At 41.7% G+C, this 11047-nt stretch overlaps 1 pseudogene across 1 annotated transcript; it reads left to right on the forward strand.

Moving 5' to 3' along the window:
* Window positions 1-8985: 8985 nt before the first annotated feature.
* LOC310798431 (sulfotransferase 1B1 pseudogene) lies at window positions 8986-9468 on the forward strand (annotated as a pseudogene). The gene has a single exon. The product of its transcript is annotated as a sulfotransferase 1B1 pseudogene (transcript).
* The last annotated feature ends 1579 nt before the right edge of the window (window positions 9469-11047 follow it).

The raw sequence follows: 11047 nt of genomic DNA on the forward strand, positions 1-11047 counted from the left end.
ACACCCAGATGCATACCTGAGCATGTGTGTGTGCTCCTGCACGCATGTGGGCGTGTTATGAAACCTGATGCTTTTCATTTTACCATGTACTGTATACAGCTGCAACCTGGAGCATCTCCAAATGGGACAGGCCTCACCTTCAAGTGGGATCGATCATGACAGGTAGTTTTCCCACCAACTCCAGTGAGAATCCCCTGCCGCCTCTATCCACCTTCTATCTATTTACAGATATGGGACCATTTCATAAACAAAGATAACACATTTAAAGGCACTAAATGTGATATTCAGCACTAGTAGAAGGCAGCAATCCACTGCTATATATCTAGAGACAGCCGAGTAATATTGTTGTGAGCAGTGAAGGAAGCCACTCCCTCTCTGTTATAAAAACAGGCTTGTTTCCAGCATGTCTAAACGCCAGCTCCTTTGTGCGTGTGTCCCCCCCCCCCCTGTGTTTATAACTAGACAGAGACGATTCCATTCCAAATTATTTTATAAATATGACTGTACACTGATAAAAAGGATTTTGGGAGGTTGTAATTCTAACACAACTTCAATCTGTCTGAGAACAATAAAATGTAAAATTGTATCTTTATGGTATGCATCTATATAGTGTAAGGCACCCTTTATACATAATACACACTCCATTATCTATATGTTGTAGTTTCTATTTAGAAAACATCACTAGATGTCCTCCCTTCAAAATTAAAAGCCATGTTAATTTGTTCACTTCTCATAATAATTTTAAATATTATGTCACAGTATAGTTTCTTTGCAGGTTTATTATAATGATCCCAATGAACATTACTTGTCCCATATTCCCAAGTTTTGACCATTTCTGAAAACTGACAAACATAATCAACTTTTATTTTGAAGGAGGTAATCTAATGTCCTGCATCAGGAAGAAGCCACATTGCAGCCATGCCTTTCATTACACCATACAGCCAACACACAACAGACAGAAGATGTTAAGTCTCTCCTGCATTTGAGTCTTCCCAGAAACCTGTAAACAAGGTAAGAAGAATTACTGTACAAGAGGGTAGCTCTGTCAAAATTGAAGCCAATGTGGAAGTGCACTACCTGCATTATTTCCAATGACCTGCAGGGGGCGACCCATTGGTCTGTGGACTTCTATTTTTTGACGCCTCACATATGGCATTTTGGCCATTGCCATCTTGGATCTCGACACAAGGCCAGGGGTTTCCCACAGAGCACGCGGCCTGCTATTGGTCCGTGATCGGCGAGCTGTGTGATCAGTGGACAAGCACAAAACATAGTCTGCAACTACAACATAGTCTGCAACTAGTGATTGAGACATAAACTCATTAGGAAAGTGTTTACTGAGGCCATACTTGAGGCTTCAAAACAGAAGTCCACAAAAATGGGTGCGCCCCCTGCAGGCAAAGAGGACACTTCCGCATTGGCTTCAATTTTGACAAACAGAGCTACCCCCTTGTATATGTAAAGCTGGAATTATGCTTCCCACATCAGCGAGGACCGCGAGTGTCCGTGCAGAAAAGTGATGTCAAATCAGCCGACACGCCCCTCCACAAGGCTCCTGTGCGGACGGTTTTCGCCTGGCCATGCACACCCCAAATTTGCTCCACTTTGTCCGCCCAGCATGGCAGACAAAGTGGAGTTTTGAAGACTCCCGCTCACTTCTGCTCACAGAAACCCGCACAAAGTATAAAAGCTCCACACGTTTTCTCATCAGGATTCCGTGTCTCTCATTTCCGTGCGGCCGGGCCAAACGTCAAGCATATTCCCAGCTTGACCCCTTTACTTGTCATGAATGGTTTACACTTTAGATTAGGGGATGCAGAAAGCCTTGTCAATGAATTGTAAATTATTTACACATCATTTACAACAGGTGAGGAACACTTCATTTCCTAAAGGTTTATAGATAACTTACAACACATTTGTATGTTAACATAAGATTTATTAATCATCGACATTTTTTTTTCTAAATGGTTAGTTAATCATTATAAAGGCTTATATATGACTTACGACTGAATGTTAAAGTGTTACAATGTTTTCTATCAACAAGAGAACCAGAAAGAGCAGCAAACTTTTTGGCCTCATCTCTTTGAGCCATCAAGTTCTTCAATGTGATCTCTATCCATGGCGCACATTTTGCTTTAGCAGTGAATTTCCTTAATGGTGCATGAATGTTCCCAATTTTCATGAAATACTTCATAAATAAATTCAAAGTGATCTCAGGATGATCAATACATCCACCCATTTAATATTCTTAACATCGTCAAGAAAATCATCCTCATGAAATTTCTTAAATGATCTTGAGACTACCATTTTGGGACAGGCTCGGTAGCTTTGTTCTCCTGGTGACAGCAACTACATTATGGTCAGTGAAGCCAGCTGGGACTGAAACGGGTGAAAAGCACAAATCAGGAGTGTTTGTGAGAATGTGATCAATACATTTAGAAGTTTCAACACCGATGTTATTCATATAAATTCTTGTTGGTTGGGAGAATAATTGAGACAATCCGCATGTGTCAGTTATGGTATTGAGCCTGTTCTTCAAAAGACAGCAAGCAGATCAATATTAAACAGTGTAGAGAGCTGCACGGGCCTGACATTTTGGCCCATCTTCGATCATCCCCGACCCAGGTCTGTGGCATTCAGGCCAGGCCCTACCCCGGCCCGAGGGGTTAAGTGAGCCCGAGCCCATCTCTCTCTCTCTCTCTCTCTCTCTGTCTCTCTCTCTCTCTCTCTCTCTCTCTCTCTCTCTCTCTCTCTCTCTCTCTCTCTCTCTCTCTCTCTCTCTCTCTGCGTGTGATGCAGACTTGACATGCAGACTGCGGAGGCTCTGATTAAAGACAGTCACCGCCGCTCTCTCTGCCCCTCTCCTCTCACTCACACACACACACACACACACACACACACACACACACACACACACACACATCATATTATAGATACATGAATGTGTATCTCGTAGGCTATGCCCATATCACGCTATTCAAGGAGCTCTCAGGTCCTACGTGTCCGTCTGCCCTCCCCTATAGCTTCTCATTAATGAGCTTGTTCGATTGAGGGATAAACGAGTCTTTATAGCTATTGTGTTTACAGAGAGGGACCCTGTACCTCCTTCCTGAGTTTACAAGTTTACGATTTCCCGGCGCTGGTCTGCGGCGACATGTGCACATCGGTCCCCACATCCATTGGACTAATAAACGAACGGACTCTGATATCCCCCCCCAGCACCACCCGTCCAACCCCTCCCCTAGCCCAATCTTGTGATGTGTTGATGTTGCCAATAATTTGTGTTGTTGTCTTGTGCTGTTGTCTTGTCTGTTGTTTTTGATGTCCTTTTTGCCAATGACCATGATGAACAAACCAATTTTCCTAACGGACAAATAAATACTTCATTCATTCATTCATTCAAGCTCAAACAGAGAGGGACCCTGTACCTCCTTCAGAAAGGGACCCTGTACCTCCTTCAGAGAGGGACCCTGTACCTCCTTCTTGAGTTTAGAAGCTCAAACAGAGAGGGACCCTGTACGTCCTTTCTGAGTTTAGAAGCTCAAATTGGGAATTCAGCACATGCGAGGGGTCATCTAAGATGTTGTTGGCCTGCTGAATAGTAGACTGGACATATAAGTCCTGGGGGGCAGAGGGTGGGGGCTGCCCCATTACCTTCCCTGCTGTCTTGACCAAGTTAAATATTTGGGCTTTTGATTTAACCGTTATACCATAGTGCAGTACCGACTCAATGGCCGCTCTATAAAAGTTGATCATAATATTTCTACCAACTCCAAAGACTCTCAGACGCCGCAGAAAATGAAGGCGCTGATGAATCCTTGAGCAGATGTTTGACACGTGCGTCTGCCAGTTAAGCAGATTATCGAAGTAGACCCCTAGATATTTATAAGAGGAGACCTGTTTGATGTTCTGGCCATTGATACAAATAGGACCGTGGTCTCCTATTGATCTAGAGTCAAACACCATTTCTTCAGTTGTCCTCACATTGATGCTCAGGTGGTGCTCGCCACACCAGTCTACAAATGTATTTACTCCAGCAGGATGGCTGCTAATGTCAGAGTCGCTGGTTAGCAGACTAAGAATGACCGTATGGTCTGAGAATGTAACTACAGACTGATTGGGTCGAGAGCTAACAGTCATTTGTATATAAGGTGAACAGAAAGGATGAGCTCATGCACCCCTGGGGGGCCCCTGTACTGGTTGAGAGCAGGCGCTAGGGGGCACTTGAGCTCCCCCCAAGAATTTGCCTAGCCCCCCCTTAAGCGCCCCCTGTAATTTTCTTTGGAGAAGAAACTTATGAAAACGTATGATACCTGAATATAACTATTCTATATGAAAATGTAGGCTACACACGTTTATTATTATGATTTGCCTCTTGATGATCGTTACACTTTGATAACAAGGAAACCGTATTTAGTGGCACTGTGCCAGAAAAACAGCACATGGCACAGAGGAAGATGAGAGCTGCATCTGACCTGACCCATGAATGTATTTTGTTTTTGCAAAGAGTGAATGAACCAAACACTCGACATTGCATTTGATATGAATAAAAGACACACAGACATTATTTTTTGTTTTCTGACACGGGGATCAGACAATGTGTGACTGTGGGGAAGAGGAGGACGGCTGCTTTTCGCACCGCATCTCCAAGGTTAATGTGCACCACGTGCATCATAATGCATCATCCGGCATCAAGTCAAATAGCCTATTAACACTCTGACTTTTGAATCTGTCGGATTTAATTGTGACAAACTGGGTCTCTGCTAAAAGACGGTAATATAGGCTATGTTAAGACTAATTCACACCACGTCAGCTAATGACATGTTTGTAGACGCTTTTTGGACAGCTGATGGGAACAAAAGCAACGAAGACGCTATTTTAGACGTTCTCCCGACAAAACTATAGGCTATTATTAGAGAGGTAGGCTAATTTGATCTGGAGTCGGTCTGGAAATGAACTGAATGTAAAGTTATTGTTTGCTTTATTTTAGCCTATTGCCCTCCAGTCGCCGTTTCCCACTGTCTCCAAAATGTGCATGGATCAAAGTTAACGCACAGGTGCGCACGCCACCCACATTCTCCCATTAAAGTTGTTTTAGATCACAACTTCTGCGTGGCGAAGTGGCATATGCGCCACTTTCAGGCCCCTTTTGTGTGCTATCGATGGTAATGAGACCCTCGATTTTCTAGTAAAGGATTGGAAGATAATGTGATGTTGGAGAATGAATGCACACAGGCACTTTGACTATATAGGCATCTCCACTTTACTAATTGATTTGATAGCATTAAAAAACGAAATTCAATTAACAGAAATTGCATTTGCATGCAAGGAGGACGGAGGAGATCCTCAAGTTTAAATAAACAATGAGTGGTTATTATTAAAGTCATCAAATCAAATTCTGTAATAAGCATTTTAATCTCTTTAAATAATTCCTCTGGATGAAATTACAAAAAGTAAATTTTTTCTCATGCTAGTATAGCCAGATAAAAGTATCAAAACACCTGTTGTCCAGCTCACTGTACAGTCTTGTCACATGTGGCTGTTATGTATAGTGCACTCTATATGAATGGTTCTATTTCTTTTTACTCTATGCAGATATAGGCTACTGTATGGTGAATGGATGTGCCTGTGTATGTGGCACTGTTTGTTTACATGACTAATACAGGGATTAATTTGTCTCTAAGATATAGCACATTTTAAACTTTTGGTGTAACTATAAACAATTGATTTAAAAAAATGGTGTGCTGCATAGCCTTGACTAACTGGACTCAGTCTTAACATACACAGTGTGGCATAGGTCTAAATACACACAGTCTTCAGCTCATTGAAGTACACATATGCATAATGTTGGGTTGGAGATTTGGCTCTCATTTGAAAAACAGTGGCCCTCCTTGTCTAGCAGTATAGCCATTCACACCCTAGCCTATCATATTATTATTATTTCTTATATCAGTGGTTCTCAAACTTTTTACACAAAGTACCACCTGAGAAATAACCACCATATGAATGTATGAGAGGGAGGGGGCCCCGCGTACCACCAGTGGTACCCGCACCGTGCCACAGGTTGAGAACCACTGAGAACCCCCCCTGTAAATAATTAAGCTCCCCCTTAGCTCCCCCAGCCACAATTATCTGGAGCCGCTACTGGTTGAGAGTGCTGAGTTAAATCTCACTCTCTGTGGCCTAGAAAGGAGTGGTACCATTTAACAAAGAATGGATTAACATTCAACTGAACTAGCTTCTTTAGCAAAATATGTGGATGAATTGAATGAATGAATGAATGAATGAATGTTTATTTCGAACATTAACATAAAAGACAATATAAAAAATAATAAGTATAATAATAATACACAATACATTGAAAACATTTTAAAACAAAAAAAGGAAAAAACAATAATGTACAATATTAATCATAATTGCAATAGAAATAACAGTATTTGTTCGAAAAGGAGTAGGAAGGAAGCCTCTGCTTATCTGGTCCTACCCCTATTTAATTCAAAAATAAATAAACTTAAAGCAGCTACGAGCAACTTTTTCGATTGTTATTAAACAGTATAATTACAATATTGATGCATCACATCTTACCTATAATAGTAGCTGAGACCAAAGCCGTGTCAATCGGAGATTGCTCCCTTAGGTGATTATTAAGTCTGTGTCTGTCTAAACTCGCGTCAACAGGGGGCTCTCTCTCTCTCTCTCCTACGGCCGGCCCGGCTACACCCGGAAGTGAAACGCGGAAGTGAAACCCGGAAGTGAAACGCAGCTGCCTGCCTACGCCGTTTGCGCTGCCTAGCAACATAACATAAACAATGTGAACGCCACGCATACTCTCGGGAACATCTCTCGTTATATTCTAACAGGTTTTTTGGAAGTTATTTTGTGGTTATGGCTGAAGTGGCTGCTGCAAACCGTTTCATTTCACTTCCTGATCTGCCCTGGCCACAGACAGACTAACACTGGCCAATTCACTCGGGGTTCAAGCGAGACTACTCTGCGTTGGTCTCGTCGACTATTAGAGGTAAGATGTGATGCATTGATATTAAATTTATACTGTTTAATAACAATCGAAAAAGTTGCTCGTAGCTGCTTTAAATCAGGTCTCTGTCAACATTCTATTTGATAACTTTTCATATTTTCTTATTTCCCTTTTAACCTGGGCCATAATGTACCCTATTACCATGTGCCCTCACCTCAATTGAATTAAAAGCAGAGCTAAAGTCCACAAAGAGCAATCTGGCGTATGCCACTGCACTTTCAAGATGCCTCAAGATAGTGCAGAATGGTGGAAATGGCATCGCTTGTGCTACGATTTTTAGTATAAGCAAATTGATATTGATCTAATTTCTCTATGATTATCTTCTCTAACCCTTTCATTACATTGGAAGTTATAGGGCCACTGGCCTATAATCGTTGTCCTCCTGGGGACAGGCCTTTTTTGGGACTGGAATTATGATGATTTTTTCCAGAGCTCTGGCACCTCTGTGTCTATTGTGAGCTGAAGAAGTGGGTGCCAGGCCGGCATTGGTTCCTCAGCAAAGGTTTATAGTAAATAAGCAGACATATTTTCTGGTCCAGTAGCTTTGTTAACACACAGTGATTTAAAAACACGCGTAACAGAATCTGGATCAATTATCACTCTGTCATTCAAATCATAGTGTAGATTGTCCAACACTTCATTGTACTCTTTAGAGGTATCGGCCCCTATCGTTGCATCGGCGCAGTTTCTAGGCCGAGCGGCAGGCGCAGATCAAAGCAGTGGGCGTGGAAAGGCGCACTTGATATCGTCGTGCTGGCGCTAGATGCAGCCCAAAGCATTACAACCACGCCTTTTAGGCGTAAAATTATGCACCGTCATGCTCATTGGATAAGTGCAATAAACGAATCGCACGCTTGCCTTTTTAGCTCCAATTCCAGTGATCCCGCAAAACCAGACGAAAGCCAAACGCTCTGCCCCCCCCCCCCCCTCCCTTCATCCAGCCTGTCTGTCTGCATTATAGGCTATTATTCCATATTATTATGCTTCTCAAACCAATCTAACTGCAGTTTCAATACTGCAAGCATGTAAATACGCTACACTATAGCAAGATCAAAGTGAAAATAATGTTCTATGCATCAGCTAGAAAAATATAGCCTATTAGATTGGTGAAAGTTTGTCCAGAAAGATATCATTTTCTCTCGCCTGCTGCAGGAAGGATGATGCACATAAATATACCCTACATTATGTCAAGTCATTGCATAAATGTGTTTTTATTGTAAAACTAAATGTGAAATAGGGCCAAGTTATTGGACGGACATCACAGTATAGCAGATGCCATTAGAAGCGCGTTCCGAAGCGCGTTCCGCTGTTACTTCTCTAAATCACGTTAACTCGACAAGGGGTATATATATGCCCAGGAGGACATATATGTTTCACATAGGGTGGTGTTTTCATTTCGAGGTTTTATTTGGTCCAATATTGAAATGTTGACAATGGCAGGCTGTGTTACCATTACACATTAATTTAGAACTACCTTTTATATCTATTTTGGCTCATTTGGTGGCTATTTAGTAGCGAAATGAAGAAACACAATGCATGCTGGGAACTCAGAGAGAGAGAGAGAGAAGGGTGACAGAGAAGAAGCAGTGAAGGCAAAGAATAGGCCTGCTTTTGAAAAGCGCAAAGCGCTAAATGTAGGCCAGCTCCCAAGATATGACTAGGCTGGTATTTAGCGCCGACACGCCCACTTTGGGACTGCGCCACGCCCATTCGGCCTAAAGCGCATTTGGCAGCCTAAAGCCTATTGCTATCTTGCCGAAACAGGCGCAAGGCACGTTTTTTTGCGGTTAAGGCCCGTAATAGCGCCGATGGCCTGTGGGAGAATAGAGCCCATCAACTTCAAAACACATATAAAAATGATTCAGCTCATTTGCTCTAGCTATTTCATCATGAGCCGACAGGGGCTTTTTCTTTTAGTCCATCTTTGTCATGGTGCGAATTGAGTCCACATGGTGAGCTACTACCACTTTGAGCATATGAACATGGCTCAGCCTGAGCCAGGGCCTGGGACGCCTACATACACAAGTTCATGCGAGGAGAGTTGGCCTGTGGCTCCTGGCTGGTATGACCATGTGAAGGCTTATTGGGAGGAGAGAGAGAAGACCATGCTTTACCTCTTCTATGAAGACATGAAGGAGAATCCTCTGCAAAAAATAGAGCACATAATGTGTTATCTGGACTTGTCCCTCTCTGATGATGTCCTCAGCCGCATTGTGGAGCTCACATCCTTCAAGATCATGAAGGTGAACCCGATGGCGAACTACACCTTCATGCCTGCAACTGTCTTTGATCATTCCATCTCTCCCTTCATGAGAAAGGGTGAAGTAGGTGATTGGACTCATCATTTCACGCCTGACCAATCAAAGATATTTGATGAAGATTATGATATGCAAATGAAGGCATCCAACATACAATTCAGGACCCGAATCTAACCGGGACTTGGGTTTTACAAATTGGTGCAACTCTGCAAACCAAAGACCACCAAGCTGACACTGCAGCACAGCACTCAGGAGGCAGAAATATAGTTTGAAAAATATAAGATACAACACTTAAAAATATATATACATATATAATAATAAAATAACTCACTTGTCAAGCCTGGATGTAAAACACTGTAATCACTGCAGCTTTTTTGGTGTAGATAATAAGAGAAAGTCATACAATTTAAGGTTTTTTAATGATCAATAAAGATGTGCTATACAATACAAATATTTGTATCACCATATTATATATAAAATCAGTCAGCAACATTTCAGGCTCAGAATGTTTTATTACTTTAAGCCCTGCTCCGTGCAGATGGTGAGCAAGCTCCCCACATGGACCGAGGCATTTATGAGTGATCGTCATGTTACATTGTACAGTATAAGTGAGAAACTGCCCATTAAAAGTGACAACGAAAAGCCAGTAGTGCAGTTTCACTCTGATATGGCCGTATATCAGCACATGAATAGAATCACCAAACTTGTTTTTACTGAATGTAAAAAGGTGTTTCAGTTCTCAGCCTGGTAGCTTTCTGCTTCTTTATCTCTCTCAACACAACACATTTACTTGAAATGACAAACAATTAACAGTTATAAATCAAAGTTTTACCACATGGGCCCCCTGTCAACCTTCCAAAGTGATAAGCTGGAGCTGCAGAACAAAGACAGATGGAGGAGTCAGGGGTAACACATGGTCTGGTTATATTTTAACAAGCCTAGTGTTAAAGGTTGTTAGTTTTGTTAAAGGTTGTTAGTTTTGATAAGATGCTGAGTCACCTGAGCAGCCTCAGCCCCTGAACAAACGGGTTAGCTTAGATGTTTAGTAATTCCCGACCTGTACGTTGTCAGCATTTCACCTTCCTGCCATGTTACTTTCTGTCTTTAGGGAATGGGTTTATGCAGTGTTGGGCAAGTTACTTTCAAAATGTAATATACTACATATTACTAGATAGCTTCATTTTAAAGTAATAAGTTACTTTACACTATTAGTGTCTGTAGAGTAACTCATTACTTATTACACTACTTTTGCATTACTTTCACCAAAATAACAGCAGCAGCAGAATGACATGGCCATCCCGGAACCATCCCAAAAAAGAAGTTAAACCATCTTGAAGTCAGTGTAAACCATCCAAAATTCTAAATGTGTTCCTTTGTTATTGTCATCTATAGTGGTTATTTGCATAAAACACAATTTGATTAGGAAATTATTGTATCTTTATTTAAATATGTGCTTTGATTAAAAAAAAATCAATTTGTAACTTGTGTTACTTGACAAAGTACCTGGTATAATATTACTGAAATCCTATTGGTAATAAGTTATATTACTGAGTTACTGCTAAAAGTAATACATGTAATATGTTACTTTTTTAACGCGTTACCCCCAACACCGGTCATCACCATGATGACGTCATCACTGATGACCCCATTCGCCAACCCCCAGTCAATGTATGAGCTGTGCTGCAATAAAGCACATCATGGGCCATGGGGCGCCACATCCAAGCCAGTTGCTTATGGATAGAAAAGGGCACAA

Source organism: Poromitra crassiceps (assembly GCF_964638095.1).
Source record: "Poromitra crassiceps genome assembly, chromosome: 2".
Taxonomy (NCBI): Eukaryota; Metazoa; Chordata; class Actinopteri; order Beryciformes; family Melamphaidae; genus Poromitra; species Poromitra crassiceps.